The 20,478-nt window shown below is 37.9% G+C and overlaps 1 protein-coding gene across 1 annotated transcript in view; it reads right to left on the reverse strand.

Annotated features, from left to right (window-relative positions):
• The window catches only part of MTUS1 (microtubule associated scaffold protein 1), a 161,293-nt gene that overhangs the window by 43,616 nt on the left and 97,199 nt on the right, over positions 1-20,478 (reverse strand).

The following is a 20,478-nucleotide window of genomic DNA, read 5'->3' on the forward strand; positions in this document are numbered from 1 at the left end:
CCTGCTCCATCATGCTCTCCAAACTGAATCGTCTGCAGGGGCATTTTCCTGGGGAGCAAATCAGCTCTTTATTTCCCATTGTCCTGAATGCAGCCCCTAACACAAGCCTATTAACACACTTTCCCAGCTCGATCAATTGAACTGCACACCCACAGAAATCTAGACAATCTTACCAAGATCTTTTTTTTGAATTATTATTCAGTGTTGTATGAAAGGAGAAAGCACTCCCCTTGACAAGGATGGAAGAGGCCCTCAGGCCTGACAACAGGCACACAGTTAAGGCACTGAGAACTACTTCATGGCATCTAACCATCATTTTAAACAAACAAACGAACATGTTCGTGTTATCAATTATTAGCTTAAATTTATATAAACCTTTTCAGGGTTCCTTTCATTATGTGTTTGCTCTAGAAAAGTTAATAGTCATAATTAGGAGCCACATATAATATTTTTCTTTTTCTGGGTAAGTATGGCATTTGCTGACTATGGAACATTTCAAGCTCAGCAAAGCACAGTGTTAAGACTTTTAACATTACCCAAGCTAATTCTTTTGGAGGTGGCTGGGGAGGGCTACTTTAGGACACCTATTAAAATTTTACAGTATTGTATTTTTGGAAGTGCTGCAATGATTTGTATTATATATAAAGTGGTTTTACTTTCTTAATTTCAAAAGCAGATTACAGAATAGAAGGCATATTCATATTAAATATACCTATTTCAGATAACTATTGCTTAGACAATTTTTCCTGCAAAACAATCCAAAATTGACCGTAGACATTTTCCATGTGGCTGGCAGGGAATAAAGCAGATCACTTATGTTCTTAAAATGGACTACTAACTGTAAAGAAAAGTTAATAGAAATTCATTACATTCAGAAATACTTTTAAGAAGGTATCACATCTGCCAATTTGTTGGCTTTCTAAATAATCTAAAAGTCCACCTTAATGTGCTAAAAGTTTACGGATTTGTGGGACTTCCCTGGTGGCGCAATGGTTAAGAATCTGCCTGCCAATGCAGGGGACATGGGTTCGAGCCCTGGTCCAGGAAGATGCCACATGCTGTGGTCCACAACTAAGCCCGTGCACCACAACTACTGAGCCTGCACTCTAGAGCCCAAGAGCCACAACTACTGAGTCCGCACGCCACAACTACTGAAGCCCTCGCGCCTAGAGCCCATGCTCCGCAACAAGAGAAGCCACCACAAAGAGAAGCCCGCGTACTGCAACAAAGAGTAGCCCCCGCTCACCACAACTAGAGAAAGCCCACGTGCAGCAGTGAAGACCTAACGCAGCCAAAGATAAATAAATTAAAAAAAAAAAAAAGGATTAGAGCAAAAAAAAAAAAAAAAAGTTTATGGATTTGTTTCCGGACTAAAAGAACATACTATAAAAATGTGCAAGTAATGCAATTTCATGCCTGTATCATTAAAAATTCTGCAGATGTCAAATGAAAATATTTTTATTTTAATCATCTAACAAGCAAAACTTTCATTATTTTAGTAGAGAAAAAAGATCTGAATTTTTATTTCAACTTAAAATAGGAAAAAGTAGCTTTTGTTATACTTGTTCACACTGTATATGAACAAATTGGATAGGTCTTTTCTCAGAGCATAAGGAAAGGGATAAAATATATACCCACCGGGGCTTCCCTGGTGGCGCAGTGGTTAAGAATCCGCCTGCCAATGCAGGGGACACGGGTTCGAGCCCTGGTCCGGGAAGATCCCACATGCCATGGAGCAACTAAGCCCGTGAGCCACAATTACTGAGCCTGTACTCTAGAGCCCGTGAGCCACAACTACTGAAGCCCGCACGACTAGAGCCCATGCTCCGCAACAAGAGAAGCCCCCGATCGCCACAACAAGAGAAAGCCCACGTGCAGCAACGAAGACCCAACACAGCCAAAAATTAAAAAAAAAAAAAAAAAAAAAAGTATATATATATATATATATATATATATATATATATATATATATATATATATATATATACACACACCCACCAAGTTCACGGATGTGACTGAGGTGCTGTTTCACAAGACAGCAGCCCTGGAACTGGCTTTTTCCCCTTTGTTATTAAGCAAGTTACCTAAAATAGTAAATGCTAGCCTTCATGTGGACTTTCATGTTTTTGTTTTTGCCTTAACGCTCATTTTGAATTAACCAATTTAATAGGTACCTAAAAAGATGCTTGGCATCACAAAGCCAAGCAGTGTTTTTGATTTCAGTGATGATGACATACACCAAGACGTCCCTTTTAATTTACCACGTGGACGAACACAGTACCAAGAATAACATTCTGTCACCACTAGGAACCAATTCCAAAACAAAAACAAAAAGTCTACAAGGCCCTTCTTGCAGTATCTACTTCAAGCACATGTACCATTTTAGAATTTTCAAAGCTGTTTCTTCTGGACTTTTCCACCATGGGCTAGCCAGCTCAGGGGATGTCACCATTGTGCCAGCGAGGCCAGGCCCTGTGGGTCAGTGCTCCACAGCCACAGGTGGTGTCCCTAACCATCGCAGCCATGTGCAATCACATGCTCTTTGTCAAGCAGGGCCCCCAGCAAAGCAGCATGGCTGAAACAAGGCATGTGAAGACAAAAGCCCTGGGGGAGGGGGGAGTCCCCAAAATGCACCAAAGCGGGTCAAAAATGTCCTTATTGCAAATTTAAGACAATAGACTATCTTTAATAGACAGTAGAAACAAAAATTAGAATAGCCAATTAAAACATTCAACATTAGGAATATCCATAACACAAACAATAAATAAAAAGAGAATGTCATTCTCAAAACATTAACCAGTTAAGGAAAAGCAATTTGAGTGAGAGATGCCTAAAACTCAGGCCACCAGGGAACAATAGGAAAAAGCCTAGTCTCTCACCCCAAAGGCGGCTCTATTAGTCTTAATTTTCCCCAGAGCTATATAATTGATGCTTTTTATAAAGGACCCTCATGTACTAAAATAATCCAAAGTATCACCTAAGCCAAATACAGAAAAGTGATGTTCAATTTTACATACATTTAAAACCACACCTGTTGTCTTTTTACCTAAGATAACAGTAATATGCTATACTATTAATAAAATACTATTTTTAGCTCTAAAACATGCTTTAGCGCTAATAAAAAGTATCGTAATCTATATTATTTCATGTATATGGTGATTCTCTACTATCCAAAACTCAGCTAACCTGAATATTTCAGTGGTTCTAATTAAATAAGCATTTACTATATATGTTTTATTTGCCTTATTCCTCCATTTTCTCCTCATGAAAAACACTGCTATACTTCCCATCCTGAATCCAACTCCAGGCTATAATGTATGGTTTATTTTCCATGTTTGTGTGAAAATAGATACTACATTAAAACACAATTTAGCACAGTAAGACTAGCTATGTGAAACTTGTGAGATTAAGATACACTAACTTTCTCTTTCAACATCTAACTTTTAAAGACTTATCAAAAATATTATCCATTATGAGTGAAAATTCATTTAACACATAACTGTTCTCTTAAATAGACTGCTATAACTATGAAAGGGCACATTTTAATGTCATAGCAAAGCTGAAGCTGCAAGACTGCCATAGCCACATGAGCTCAGTATCAACATTTTTAGCATAATGCCATTCACAACACCAGTTCTTAGTAAACGTTTATCAATGTGGCAAGAGGCCAGAGAAACTTTCAAGACTGCTTTCAAGGAAGCTAAAAAGAAGAAATGTGGATTCACAGTGAGATAACAAAGGGGTGGTGGAAGGCCACATCTCTCATCTGTTGTTCTTGAATTTGGTCCTTTTGCATTCTACAAATGACTGAATATTTTTAAACTTTTTACCAAAAAATTCTAATATATATAGTTTTTTATGAAAGCTTTCTAAAATGCTTTCACTGGCTTCTATATTTTGCAATGTGAGAAACACAAGAGAAATTAAGGTTTATTTAGCATCACATTAATGCACGACTAGGATCCCCACCATAAATGCACTGCTAATATTCATCTCTTGTTAACACATTTTAAATATATAAAAACCACATAAGGTTGAGAACATTCTTTCTCAGTATAAGCATTATTTTGTAACTAAAAATTAATTCAAGAGATCCAAATCAAATATTAACCTCTATGTCCAAACAACAAAATGACTTGAAAGTGTTTAATTGACACATTTACAAAATAGGTAATCATTACCAAAAAACATTCATATCAGGCTTCCCTGGTGGCGCAGTGGTTGAGAATCTGCCTGCCAATGCAGGGGACACGGGTTCGAGCCCTGGTCTGGGAAGATCCCACATGCCACAGAGCAACTAGGCCCGTGAGCCACAACTACTGAGCCTGCACGTCTGGAGCCTGTGCTCCCAACAAGAGAGGCCGCGATAGTGAGAGGCCCGTGCACCGCGATGAAGAGTGGCCCCCGCTCGCCGCAACTAGAGAAAGCCCTCGCACAGAGACGAAGACCCAACACAGCCAAAAAAAAAAAAAAAAATTCATATCATAAAAGAGAAGAAACAATGAGGTCTGTTGCAAGATTCAACTTGTTAACTGATGTACTTCCCTTATTTATAAGCTGCCAGTATTAACTTTTGAGAAATAACCGTTTTGCCTTCTCTGTGGCAGCCTCTATAATAGGCTTCTAATCCCTCTTATACCTGCATGGACTACAGTGATTGGAGAAGTCAAACACTCAATTTCCCAGCTTCCCTTGAAGGTAGAAACAGCCATGTGACTGAGATTTAGCCAATGAGATGTAAGCACCACCCCTTCCCTGGGTCTTGTTTTTCCTGCCTGCAGCAGGCATTGTGAGATCATGAGGGAACAGTCACGAGGAAAAGGCCAAGAAAATAGTACAGGTGTTGATCCTGACATTACTGAGCCTCTGAACGTCAGAGCTGCTGCTTTCTAAGAGAGACAAATAAGCTCCTCCTTAGTTAAACTGTCTGAAACTGCAGCTAAAAGCAGTTCTACTTGACAGTCTGAAAAATGAATACCAAACATAAGCACGTAACTTGATGACTTTCATTCTAATTAAACAAACTTATTTGCATTCTGCCTCGCTCTTACCAAATATCTGGGCAAAATGGTTCTCTTTAGCACAGCTTCAAGTAAATGAAAATATTTTGTTCTATTAATAATACTTCTCCTGCCTTTCCTCAAAATACATGTACATACACCCCTCTCCTTTGCTAGAGTAATTGCTTTTAATCTCACTAGCCCAGCAAAAAGAATTCTCTCTTAGTGCAGTGAACTGCCTTCACTTGAATCAATGAGAATATTAACCCTGAGGTTCAAAATGGCACTTTTCATAATAATTAATACAAGTATCTCATCTCCAGCTTCATAGAAAACCTGAATTCCAATAAACCTGGAGGCAAGGAATAGTTCTACGTGGAAGATTCTTTTCCCTCCGCTGACTCATAAAATTGAAACGAATAGGTTCCAAAATATGAGGCAGAATTCTGAACTAGACTGAACTGAAAGCTTTGGTAAGTCAGTGAGATCACTTCTGGACTTCTTAGAAGATGTAGCACTCTTCTGATGCTGAGATCTTTATTCATGCCTGACATCCTGCTACGTTACCCAAAACCCTGACAAAGTCACTCTCTTTCCTCGCCCCTATTTACAGAGGAAGTTACATCCTGGACGGGACAACACCCTTTGTCAATATACTACAGTGCACAGTGTCCTGTGCAAGGGCTGGTCAAAGGGCCTGTTCTGTCTAGCTCCATATAACCACCATCCTATTGCTGGCACCTCTCTCTCCACATTCTATGCTCGGACTTATTAAAATTCTTTTGTTTCCTTAAAGGAGCCAAACTCTCCCTCACCTCCAGGCTTTCGCATGCTGTTTTCTCTGCCTGGAACGCTTTTTGTTTCTTGGCTACTTCCTCCTATCCCGGGGTCCCAGCTTAAATGGCGCTTCTGGAGGACCTGGATAAAGCCAGCCTCACCTGCTGGGCGCTGCCTGTGTACCTAGTCCGTGCCCTACCACGACTGCCTCATGTTCTCTGCTTGTCTCCCTGGTAAACTGTGGGCTGCGGAGTTCCCTGGTGGTCGTGGGTTAGGATTAGGCACTGTCACTGCTGTGGCCCAGGTTCAATCCCTGGTTGGGGAACTAAGACCCCACCAGCCATGTGGTACGGCCAAAATTTAAAAATTGTGGGCTGTGTGAAGGCAGGAGGCCATGTGTGACTCAGTCCTGGCTACATTTTCAGCATCTAGCACTGTATCTGCCACACAGTACATGTCTAATACATATCTGTTTATGAAACGAATGACTTAATCCTGCAATGTGAAAGACAGTTTGGAAGCAAGGGAAAGACTGGTTGGTGGCCAAGACCAAAAATATAAAATCCTTCAAAAAGTCCCGAAGTATTAGATTGGGTGATATGAAACTGTCAATATTTGACCATTTTCTACCTCTAAGAAGAGCATTTTCAAATTCTTCAATCTAAAAATAAAGCCTGAACTACAGTAGGCAGAGGGTAAAAACAATAGTGATTTCAAAGGATAGAGTCTTAGATTCTTGCAACCAATGAATTGTGGATAAATGAGGAAGAACAATGATTCAAAGGGTACTGAGGTGTGAGGACAGAATAGGGGGCAAACAGTGGTGTTGTGAAGAGAAAGAAATCAGAGGAGTATTCACTGAGTTTGGGAAATAAGAAGAGAATTAGTTTAGATAAGAAGAATTTTCAGTAACACATCCAGGATTTTTAAATCTGTAGCCAGAAAATTCACAGAATTTGAGGTTGAAGAGACCTCGGAAATCATCTCATCTGATTCCTTTATTTTGTAGCCTTGTTTGGTTATGCGATCAAGGTCGATGACTTGGTTACTAGCAGAACCAAGGCTACAACCCCGGGCTCTTGGTATTCAGCCCGACTCCACTGCGCCTGCAGCCACCAACACCACTTCTTTTGTTAAGAACACAAACACAAGCTACTGCTCACAGCCCATGTGGATAAGAAGAAATGCGATGACTTCAATATCTATTTTATTGGAAGATTCCTCAGACCCTCAAGTTATGTAATATGGATAAGCTCACAAAAGATTCTTACTGGGGTAAGTAGAATTATATTCTTCACATAATTTTAAAATGCTTCCCACACACAAAACTCTTTTTTTCCATCACTGCTATTCACTAGATCTAACAAAATTACAGCAAAATTCACAGCTGGAAAAATCTAAAAAAAACCAAAAATTCTTAACAGCGGTCCCAGGTCTTAGTTCCATCCCTGCCACTGACTGTGTGCCCCTGGGCAAGTTAATTCACTTCTCTGGGCCTCCGACTTCCTGGTGTAAAATCAGGTAAACTGGAGCACCTCTAAGTACACTCTAGCTCTAAAAATTATAACTGCAATCAAATGAATGTTTCAAAATATTTTTATGTAAATTTAGAAAATAAAGTGTACCCCCAATATCACGATTAGTTAGTCAAACTCTGGTAATAAAAGCCTTGTGCCTTTTGCTTAAGTTGCCTTGGAAAGCTATCTGCTTCACAAAAATGGTACAAACAACCTAAAATGTTCACTAATGGAAGACTGGTTAAATACAACGGGATGTTACAAGACTATTGAAAAGAATGTGGTAGATAAGTGTGTTAACCTGAAAATCGAAGATATATTAATGTTTAAAAGTAAGCTATAGAAGAGTATATATGGTAAGCTTCCATTTCTGTAAAATAAAAAGGGATATAGAAAAACCTGCATAGGCTTATATATGACTAGAAAATTACCGGAAGGATAAACAAGCACCCATGAGAGTGGAAGGGTGCTTCCTCTGTGGAAGGGTGCAGGGCCTGGGTAAGAAAGAGGCTCACTTGGAATTGTACAACCTTCTGTACTGTTTGATTCTCTTTTTAACTTGGAGTGTGGATTGATTTTTTTTCTTAAGTTAAAATTAAAAGCCATGACAAAATGCTGGGCAACTTTGCATGAATATTTTAAAGTGCCGTGGGTCAAGAACCACCAGAGGCGTCTCTATTATTCCATTTAAACAAAACTTATATGTCTTGCAAGATTTTTAAAATTCTTGTTAATGGAAAACAAATATATGAATATAAAATCTAACTGAATGTGTTACTGGTTTTGATTAAAACATAGAAATATAATTTTTAAAGTCAAAAAAAGTTAAAAGCCATTTGGAGCTATTTTAGATTACACAAATTATTGCAAATATAGGGCACCCTTTTATTTTTATTTTTCACCTTTTTATTTTTTAAGGTTGAAAAAGTGACAGTGGCATTTAGGCTGGGAGAGACAGAGCCACTGTTTCCCTCCTGACTTACTCCATTTACCTTCAGCTGTCAGCTCAGATCGAGAGGGAAAGGCTGGCAGACTCCCAGTGACAGGTCAAGGGGAGTTATGAAACATGAAGAAGAGTTATCCCACAGAGCAGGGAGATGCCCCTGGGAAAACTAAAAGCAGTCAGCTGGAAAAAATCACCGGGGACAGAGATGGAAAACAAGACCCAGAAGGGCTGGCATTCACAGGAAACAATAAATCATCTCTTTACATACCCAAGATCCTAGCACAGATACCACTAACCAGCCCGAATTCAATATAATAGCACTCCAGTTTTTATAGCATAAAATCAACTTAATTTACCACAGTTGCAATTATATCTAAACAAGAGGTAGCAACAGTAGGCAAATGAATCCTCTAAAAGTGGGCACACAGGTTTGCATGTGCCTAAAATATACCCTACATTTATTTCCATCTCAGGCACAGAAGATAAAAAGCAGATACAAGCATTAAGATCAGAGGCAGTCTTTTGTGACTGCAAACGTTTCCACCGTGAAGCTTGGAAAACTTAATTTGTGGTTCATTTCCTACCTCTCCACAGCCATTACGATGTTTTATTTCAGAAATGTTTAGAACGTGGAAATCTTTTAGCATACCAAACCAGCCTTGCCCAATCTCAGTGAGGAACTACGTAATGAAAACCTACAGAAACCCTCTCATTTCATCTCCTTCTTTAAAGGAAAGAGAACTGTTTGTCTTAATTTACCTGTGTCCTATTTCCAAAATCATGTGAAGTAAAATGTAACTGAACAGGTGTTGATTTTTCCAGATTCGGCTGGTGTCAGAGCAAAGAGCTGGGAGCCCCCAGGCAACAGTTCTGCTTTCAACAAACAAACCGAGCACACAGCAGCTTGCAGACAGTAAAAGTACTGTACACATGTGTTGAAGCATAAGAGAAAACCGCTTATTCTTCCAAATTATGCCTCGTTCTCTCATTAGAGCTTTCTTTCGCCAGTTATCTATCCCCTTAGAAAATTTCTGATAAACACCTGCAGGTTAATCAAGATGCCCCCCGCGTAACGGTAAAGAGAGATCTGGGCGAGACAAACCTGCGTGGAAAATGACAGTGCTTCTCCTAAACCCTGAAGGGAGTCGAAGATTTCGCAGCAATCCTTTGGCAGTGAGTCGAACGTGAATGGTGGACAAAGAGAACTTGGGAGACAGCAACATGTCTTCAGAGCAGGTGGGAAGATTTCACAGAAGAACCAGCTCCGTGGATTCTCACATACTGTCTTTTTAAACTCAGCACCCTTCTTCGAGGCCAAGAAATACAGCGAGAGGAAACATGCCTACATGCCAGACGTCACTCCACCGTACACGCACAAAAGAAAAACCCCAGAGCTATCCAAGTGCTTCTGGCTTCCGTTTCTACTCCCAGATGTTGCCAAAACAATGCTCTTCCTCTGAATAAAATCTCCTCCTAGCAGACCCAGCAGTCAGCAGCCTCCGAATGACATCACACCAAACGTGCTTATGGGGTTGTTGTGGTTTTCATCAGAGATGGTGAAGGGGAGGAGAAAGTGGGTGGTCTTAGGCGCTTTATATAACAACCAATAATGTCACAGGTTCTGTAATGACTTGGAGGATCCTTAAGGCGAAATAACTACTTCGAGGAGTGCCTAATATTTATGTAGTAATTAGAAAAAATTAAGACTTCATTAAAGTAATCTGTGTTCTGATTTTTTAAATTGTAATTATATTCACGCTACTAGTGTGAATATGCCCAGTAGCACTGGGCATTTTTTTCAGATATTTTACATGTAAACCTATATATAAACCTGATACCCTGGACAAAAAAATTTTTAGTGGCTTCAAGCAATAAATGTTCTCAATTACAATTTTAAATAAAATTCTTACTATAACACCTGGAACTAACGTAGTGTTGTAGGTCAATTATACTTCAAAAAAATGTTTTTACTATAATATACTAATGACAGATTGATAAAAGGTTAAAGTTCAACTCTTAACACTCATATTCTGAGGACTTCACTAATAGCCAGCAATAAAGGGTTAATGCAATTTCTCTACCAGATGTAATATAATAGTTCCAGAGGAATAAAAATTAGTATTCTAAGGATTCCACTTATTGCTTGACTAATTGCATTTATAGAAAATCAGGTGACCTCTCAAGATAGTAATGTTTTGAGACTAGGAACATCAGGAAGGTGTGATTTTTGTTTATCAGTAAGAACTGAGATCTGGTAAATGTTTGAGTAGAGTCCTTTGTAAAAGCACATTAAAATATGGTGGCAAAAAAACCAAAAGAGGTTGAAAAGATAAAGGCATGGACATAAGAAAACTGCACCTGCAAAATGATCACTTAAGTAAAGCTAATATTATTAAACCAGGAAGAGTCCAACTCTTTTAATTTTAAAAAGCACAAGAAAACAATGTGTGAAAAATGATCGATGTGTGTTTCCAAGACTCAGTAACAGAAATGAATGTAGTTAACTGTTAACCATAAATAACTATTAAATGCTATGAGAATGTGCAGGAAACAGTTACTCTTCAAGAAATTCTGTAGAGCATTTAGGGTGTGAAGAGGGAAGGAGACAGGCAGGAAAGGAAATTTTGAGTAATTCCTTCTCCCTTTTCACTCACCCCACAGCCTGCCACTTTAGAGGTTGTTGAGAGACCAACCCAGTAACCTGCCAGGGGTTAGCTGTGGGAAAATTACAACCTGTTCCTACACAGACAAGGTGTTTTGTAAATATTGCACCCATGGCCACGCAAGCACAAATAATCAAGGAATTGAAGTCTAGAAAAGCTACATTTAGGTGGTGCCTTTTCACTCTGTCACAATTTGTTATTATTAAACAGCAACCTTTTTTCTGGATTCCGCAAATTAATTTGCCATAAACCACCTCTCCTCCCCGCACGCACCAAGAAAAGAAAAAAAGCTTGTAAAAACTAAGATAAACACAACACTGTAAAACAACTACACCCCCATAAAAAGTTTTAAAAAACTAAGATAAAAATCAGCATTAAAATTATAAATAGAAGACTAAACACTGATATTATTAAAGATAGAACACCACCCCCTGTAGGATGTTTTCTGTTTTGTTAAGTTTTTTTGTTTGTTTAGTTTTGTTAGTTAAGTAACAGTAAACTCTAACGTATTCTGGTTAAAGGGGAAATTCTTTAGCCTAGACTACCCAAAAGAAGAAATTAGCAACATGCCACCAATTCTTCATACTCATTAGAAAGTCTACTTGAACTACCCTAAGCTACACCACACAGAGTAACAGTAATGTCGCTAACGATCTCTGTAAACAGCACAGCAAGGCTCCCTGCTTCTCCCTGTGAGTGACCCTGCGTGGCCCTGTGTGGCTGTGGCCTGCAGTGTCTCCCATCCTCTGGGGAACTCTTCCTTCAAAGGCAAAAAAAGAAAAAAAAAACAAAACAAAAAACAGCACAGCAAGGAACTACAAGAATAAAGACAAGCAGTGCCAGTCAGAAGGAAAAGTCAAAAGTCAGAGGAGTAGTTCTTATTTGTACAGCAAAGTGTACACACACACACGCGCGCGCGCGCACACACACACACACACACACACACACACACACACACACACACGGAAAAAGATGTCTGAGATGAAAGACTAAGAACAGCTCAAGCTGGGTTTCCATTCTTTCCCAAACACAGTCTTCCCCCTGGTGGCAGTTGAGCACAAGTGCACCAAAGCAAAAGGGGCCTTAACAGCCAACTCATACAATATACGACATACCAAGCACACTCCTGAACACTTTATATGTATGCACTCTTTTAAATAATCGAATAAGCAATTATTGTATAGTTCCAATTACTTTTATAATATATATACTTCAGGGGCTTGGGGAAGCACAGATTTTAAAACTGGCTCAAAACGTTTCCTTGATTACTTATTTGATCAGCTGTTACCACTTGTGCGCACACTGTAGTTTCTTTAGTTATACTAAATACAGAAGTACCCAAATTTAAGAAAGTGTTCATCTTTGTTATTATACAAAGTCTTAATTTGAATTAAGAGAACATAAGGATCACCAAGGACAGTAAGGAAAAATTTAAGGAACTTTTGGTACCTAAGAGAAAAATGTAATTACAGTTATTAAATATTAGGAATAAGATGCATTTTTATGAAGTACAGCAAAGCCTGTGTTAGGATGTCAAGTGGGAAAATAAAACCATGATTTAAATTTGTATGTGTATTAGGATGTCAACTTTAAACAAAAAGAATAACAAATACTGGAGCAAATATACCAAAATATCAGCAATACTCTGGGAGTTGGGGTAGGCATATATTTAATTCCCTTGCTTTATGTTTCTGTATCTTCCCAATTTTTTTTAAACAGAGATCACAGAGTCAGAAAAATAAAGTTTTTAAAAAGTTTAAGTGACATAATACCTTTCTTAAAAGCACATGATATGGACTGAGTTTCTATTAATGATACAAACAAAAACGATGAATAAATAATTGTATAAGGTCTTTGGTAAGGCTTAAAAAACTGAAGAAGGTATGTTATGGATGATATAAGTGTTTGGCAGGTCAATGTGTTATAATATCACAGTAGGTTCAAACAAGAATCACAGATCCCATTGCAGTCTGTGTAGAAATGTGTGCATTTCATTAGTGACTGGACTTTAGAAAACAATGATGTTATGATTCTAGCATATGCTGTGCAGGGTTGCTTAGATGCTAGGAAATACATCCAACTAGGACAGATTTATTTGTTGTTGTTAATGATCTTCAAGAATCTGGAGATTAATATTTAAACCAGGGATTCAAGCATCTCTATCCAACCAATCTTCCCCAGAACTCCAACATGGAGTATCAGTCTTAACGTTTACCTCCTTCCTCTGCCTAACACAACACTAATTGCCACATTTTCTTCATTTTTATGCATCATAATTTTTAAGTTCAAATCTCTATTCCAATGGTAGAAACTTCAACTCAAGAGTCCAATTTTTCCATAATGTCCTCTTCCTTAGTAGGGAAAAGAATGTCTAAGATATATTGTGAATAACTGTCCAAAAATTCACATAAAACAATTAGAAAAAATTTCAACCTCCACCCACCCTTAAGATTATAAGTTTTTCAAGATAAGTGGCACTGCCTTTTATTTCTTTGGTCTCCCAAAATAAGAGCAGTAATGTTTTATCCATGTACAATGTTTGTTTTTAAAAACTAAGAAAAAAAACATGTTCAATGTATAATTTTTAAAAAAATAAAGGTTAAATTAGGGGCTTCCTTGGTGGCACAGTGGTTAAGAATCCGCCTGCCAATGCAGGGGACATGGGTTTGATCCCTGGCCTGGAAGATCCCACATGTCGTGGAGCAACTAAGCCCGTGCGCCACAACTACTGAGCCTGTGCTCTAGAGCCCGCAAGCCACAACTACTGAGCCCGTATGCCACAACTACTGAAACCCGCGTGCCTAGAGCCTGTGCTCTGCAACAAGAGAAGCCACCACAATGAGAAGCCCGTGCACCACAACGAAGAGTAGCCCCCGCTCGCCGCAACTAGAGAAAGCCCACGCACAGCAACGAAGACCAAACACAGCCAAAAATAAAAACAATTTTAAAAATTATTAAAAAAAAAAGTTAAATTACCTGTACATCATAGTGCTCTGTAACCAGTTTTCTTAAACTTAAAAATTTCACATTTATCTTTCCATGGCATTAAATAATCCTCTATGTTGTTATTTTAATGGCTTCAAAAATGTCATTAAAATGTCGGTGAACATAAACAACTCCTGTTGTTTAAACCATTCATACTGTTTCCAATTTTCCCCCTTCTAAACATTTCTGAAAAGCAATAAATAAGTCAATCAACTATCTTCCTAGAATCAATTCTGATAAATGGAATTCCAGGGTAGAAGGCTTTCATTACATGTCACCGAAGTGTCTCTGTCCAGAAAGGCTGTAGTAATTTATACCCCTTCAGTGGCATGTATGAGGCACCTGGTCCTCACGCATTCACCAATAGTGGGTATTACTCTTAAAAACAGACAAGAACTGACAGCACATTATTTTAACTGACGTTCGTAAACTTTTTTCATGTGTCTTAGTCCCTCATATTTCTTTTTTTGTGTCTAATTTTTTCTTTTCCCACCTTTTAATGAAGTATAGTTGATTTGCAATGTCATGTTAGTTTCAAGTGTACAAAATATGATTTCATATTTTATAAAGTCCATTTAAAATTATTATAAAATATTGGCTATACTCCCTGTGCTGTACATTACATCCTTGTATCTCATCTTATACCTGATAGTTTGTACCTCTTAATCCCCTTTTACGATATTGTCCCACTTCCCTATCCTCTCCCCACTGGTAACCACTAGTTTGTTATCTGTGAGCCTGTTTCTGTTGTGTTATATTCATTCATTCTATCTTTTAGATTCCACAGTATTTGTCTTTTTTTTATTCAATACAAGCATAACCTCGTTTTATTACACTTCATAGATATTGTATTTTTACAAATTGAAGGTTTGTGGCAACCTTGCATTGAGCAAGACTATTGGCACCATTTTTCCAACAGCATTTGGTCACTTCATGTGTCTATGTCACATTTTGGTAATTCTTGCAATATTTCAAACGTTTTCATTATTATTATATTTGTTATGGTGATTGGTGATCTTTGATGTTACTACTGTAATTGTTTTTGTTTTAAAATAAATTTATTTATTTTATTTATTTATTTTTGGCTGTGTTGGGTCTTCGTTGCTATGCGCGGGCTTTCTCTAGTTGCGGTGAGCGGGGGCTACTATTTGTTGCGGTGCGCGGGCTTCTCATTGTGGTGGCTTCTGTTGCAGAGCACGGGCTCTAGGCGTGTGAGCTCAGTAGTTGTGGCTCATGGGCTTACTTGCTCCGTGGCATGTGGGATCGTCCCGGACCAGAGCTCGAACCCGTGTCCCCTGCATTGGCAGGCGGATTCTCCACCACTGCGCCACCAGGGAAGCCCTGTAATTGTTTTTTGTTTTGTATTTTTAAATTAAGATATGTACCTTTTTTAGACATAATGCTATTATTGCGCAGTTAATAGACTACACTATAGTGGAAACATAACTTTTATATGTACTGGGAAACCAAAAAGTCATGTGACTCGCTTTACTGTGGTGGTCTGGAGCTGAACCCACAGTATCTCTGACGTATGCCTGTATTTGTCTCTATTGTGAAATGATCACCATAACGAGTCTAGTTATAGTTAACACTCATCACCATGCTTAGAATGTTTTTGACAAACGGGAGGTCTAAAATTTTGTTGTCATAATTAGTAACCCTTTCTTTCATTGTGACATTCGTGGAAAGGCCTTTTCTATACAAGTCTATATATACTCTTAGTGGTCTTATCATTCTAATTTTTGTTTAAAACTTCGGTCTGGAATATATTTGCATGCAGTATATGAAGTAGGACTCTAGCTCCTGATAAAAAGATAGTCCTTGTTCCAACAAGATTTACTAAACAATCCATACTTTTCCCTGATTTGAACACTAAATTTAACACATGCCAAAACAGCATTTGCTTTTTAAGTGTGAGAGGAAAGTTATAATCATAAACCAACACAGAAAGATAGCCTCACCCCTACTCTCCCCGGAGAAAGCGCTGGTCACACCGGTATTACCTCTTCAGAGCAGGTGTGCAACTCTCAACCATCTCCCAACACCTGGAAGAGGGGGTACAGAAAGCAACCCTATCCTCCTGTGCTGGATTTAGTGCTGGGGAAGGAAGGAGCAGTGCATTTCCTACTTTCCAGGGCAGACACCACAGCACCTGAGACTGATGATCTTGTGTAAAAAAAATCAAGGGGCACGATAAATACAACTCTGGTGCTCTGGTATTCCTAAGAGCTTTCATGTGTGGTAGAACCATGGCAAAAATAGTAATGGTATAGTGTGGCATCTTCCTTATAAACAGTAAGCCAAGTTTTATTTAGAGCCAATGTTGGCTAGACTCTTACAGCACCATAATCTTTAAATAAATTACAACAGCTAGACCCCATGAGGATGGTTCTTGACTTTCACTGGTTTTTCCTGCTTGAAAGATTTAAAATAATTCAGCCTCCTGGAAAAGAGCGCCAGAAGTAAAGCCACTAGAAGCATAAGAACAATGAAAAGGATTATCCTCATCACTGCCCCCAGTAGCAGAAGCAGCTATCATTGGAGAGCTTTTTATATAACAACTCTGTGACGTCAAAATTACTTCTATACTGGGATTTTTTCCCAGAATATTCTCACGTTTCCAAATGAGAAATCTGAGGCTTTGGTGAGGCTTAGCAACTAGCCCAAGGTCAGGACACAAGTGGAATGCGGCAATCCCAAGATTTCAACCAATAGTCAATGCCTGAAAAGTTCATTCTCCTTCTGTTCCTCTTCATTGTCTTACGAGATAATGGAACTGTCTTTGCAATTACTGATTAAAGGTTAAAACTAAAACAATGATACAGAATTTTCAACTATTAAACTAGTCAAATTAAAAAAAATAATAATACCCAACGTCGACCAGAGTATGGTGATGCCAGCACTCTTTTATGTTGTCAGTCATTGTATAAATGGATATGAAGCTTTGGGAAAGCAATTTGGTTGAATGAAGTGGCTATAAATATGCATATGTTTTGATTCGTTTATACTACTTTTAAGAATCTATCACAAAAAAACTTCCCTAAACTTTGAAGGTGATAACTGTAAAGATGTTCATCAGAGAATCATTTGTGAATGTGATACAGAAGCACCCCAAATATTAGAGGAGTAGTTAAATGCTGCTGCATATGCTAAATGCAATAGTCATTAAAGAGTGATTACTTATGTTAAGTGACAACAGGATATAAAGTTATCTGAATTTTATTTAAAATCACAAATTAAAAAAAACTAAAGGGTGATTTCTAAACCTCTACATGCTAAACTTTTTAGAACTTAGCAAATCACTAAAAAGTGATTATTGTACTCTAATGAAAACATATGAAGTTGGTCAACTTTAATCTCCATCAGTTTGTTACTTAAAAAAAAAAAAAACCTATCTGAAAGCCACAAAATTTAATGCTCAGAGGAACATGTTTGTATGTGGAGGCAACGTCTTCTGTACCATCTAAAAGATGACCATTGCAAGCAGAATATAAAGAAAGCCAAGGTGCTTTGCAGTCATGGGCTATCAGAGCGGGGAGAAACCTTAGTGATCAATCATTTCAATTACACAGAAAAGAAAGCTAATATTAAGAGGTTACATGACCCACCCAAAGTCACTGGCTGTTTGGACACCACTTCTTAGCAACCAAGCTGTTCCTCCAAAGGGCAACACACTGTGACTTTTCCTCAGTGGGCTCATCATAATACTAGGTTAGTCTTAAGTAATGATAACTCACCATCAACTAGAAGTTTATGATTTTTGGAAAATACATGTTCATACCACGTAATCTAGATTAAATCACTATGCTGACCCCCTTAAAATACATCTTTTTCCACTGCAATTATTAGAGCATTGATTACTCAGGGTGAATTGAAGGAAGGCATTCTCAAACTCTGTCATATGTCCCATTTCTACTCCATGGTTAGAGGCTTTGCCAAGCAAAACCACAGTGTGATTCATACTGTTCATTTCTTTTCTCAATCAGTTGCTAATTTGCCATTTTGGTAACCTTACCTATCAAGGGTCACTGATATGTTGAGGGTCAGTGATGGGCTTTGGAAACAAGATATCACGTCAGTCCCACAAGGTGCCAAAGGAAAATACCTAATGCTAATAGTTTTTGTGTGTAGAAAGAAGATATATATTGGAGATTATTTGTACTATGCCTGTGAAAACAAATATCCTTCACAATATTTCATATAATCATACACTTGAGACATGAATTAAGACTGCCTTTCCAAGTTTCATAAAACAGGCATATTAGACTTATTTAACCAGCCCCTTTACTGTGACCAATATCAATGGCAGCTTCCAAAGCACAGAAATGTCACAGACAAATACTTCCCCCCAAAACTGCAAAACTTGTATTTTGAAAACTACAAAAAAATTGTTGCAAGAAATTAAAGGAGACCTAACTAAAAGGAAGCCATCCTATACTCATGAATCAAAATATTTCATATTGTAAAGATGGCAATACTCCAGAAATTCATCTACAGATTCAATGCAATCTCTATCAAACTCCTAGCTGACTTTTTTATGGAAATTGACAAGTTGACCCTAAAGTTCACATGAAAATTCAAGGGACTCAGAATAGCCAAAACAATCTTGAAAAAGAAGAACAAATTAGAGGACTCACACTTCCTGATTTCAGAACTTATTACACCACAGTAATCAAAACAATGTGGCATTGACACATAGATCCATGAAAAGAGAGTCCAGAAACACAGCCTCACATTTACAGCCAACTGTTTTTAACAAAGGTGACAAGACATTCCAAAGGATGAAAGAATAGTGTTTTCAACAAATGGTACTGGGACAGCAGGAAATCTACATGCAGAAGAATTAAGTTGGATCCCCTACTTCACATCAAATGCAAAAATTAACTCAAAAATGGATCAAAGACCCAAGTGTAAGAGCTAAAAGTATAAAACTCTTAGAAGAAAACATAGGCATAAGTCTTTATGACCTTGTATCTAAGCAATGGCTTCTCAGATATAATGCCAAATAGATACACAACATAAGAAAAAAATAGATAAACTGGATCTCATGAAAATTAAAAATATGCCTTAAAAGGTACTATCAAAAAGCGAAAAGACAGCCTACAGAATGGGAGAAAATTATTTGCAAATCATATCTGATAAGGGCCTAATATTCAGAATATATAAAGAACTCCTATAATTCAACAATAATAATACAAATAATTTTAAAATAGGCAAAGGATTTGAATAAATGTTTCCCCAAAGAAGGTATACAAATGGCCAATAAGCTTCTGAAAGGTGCTCAACATCTGATGAGCCATCAGAGAAATGCAAACTGAAAACACAATGAGATACCACTTCATACCCATTAGAATGGCCATAATAAAAAAGGCAGACAAAAGCAAGTGTTGACAAGGATGTGGAGAAACTAGACCCCTCATACATTGCTGGTGGAAATGTAAAATGGTGCAGCCACTTTGGAAGACACTCTGGAAGTTTCTCAGTTAAACACAGAATTATCATATCATCTAGCTTTCAGATAAAGGTTATCTGATTTTCTAACATATAGTCGTTTATAGCATACTAGCTATCCTTTTCTCCTAAATATTAGGATGTGCTGGAAATTTAAAATGAAAGAAAATGAAAATCTCAGTGTGCAAAATAGTTCTTTTGGCTTTTAAAATTAGTTTGGTAAACATATATGTTCAAACTCAGGCTCTCGCGAACCTTTAGAACTTAAATCGCTCTGCATGGCTGGGCCCCCTCTAGCTTTAAGAGCCTATAATAGGTCACACTTCCCTGCCTTATTAAGCTAAGGAAACCAAACATGTCTTGGGAGCCTCAAGGATATTAATTATTCCATATCTAAGGTTACCCACCCCATTTTCTTTAATTACTATCTATATACAGGGGGTCACAAATTTATACTTCCTGCCCAGGCTTCCCTCACTAGATCATAGCCTTTAACCAGGCCTCTCATAGGAACAAGTAACCCTCCTTCCTAAAACTTATTGCAATTGTGATTTTATATTTGTTTGTGCAGTCCTTTGACTTTCCTGTAAGCTTTCTGAGACAAGGTCCTTGCTCGTTTTGGGCAAACCTTTATATCCTTAGCAGCCAACACTGTCACGATGCACGATAATCTGTAGTCAGTGTGTTATAATAATACCCTTCTCCCCTTTCATTTGCTGTTCTAATCCTCAGTGGACTTAGAAGCTGTACAACTGTCCTATAACCGCATATTAAAGAAGAGAATTCAAGTAGTGGATGGGGACCTAATCAGCTATAGAGAAAATATAGAAACTTCTATATTTTAATGAATCTTCTATGGCTTCTCAAGAGACAGAGTTTTTTGATTTCCAGTTGATGTTCAAAGGTTCAGTGAGTGAGGCTGCAGGCTGTCTTAAGAGATGGATGTGACTTTGTTCAATAGAAGTATAAAAAAGAAAAGAAAAGAAAAATGTTAAATGGCTGAACTATTAAAGGTGTTAAAACCCGATCTTGAGATTCTTTAGCAATTAAAGACTATCCAATTTTTAAATAGCCTATTTCTTGTAAAAAAAAAAGAAGTATATTCTCTACATCTCCACATTTTAACTATTAAATATGCT

This window comes from Balaenoptera borealis (assembly GCF_965194805.1).
Source record: "Balaenoptera borealis genome assembly, chromosome: 21".
In the NCBI taxonomy this organism is placed as follows: Eukaryota; Metazoa; Chordata; class Mammalia; order Artiodactyla; family Balaenopteridae; genus Balaenoptera; species Balaenoptera borealis.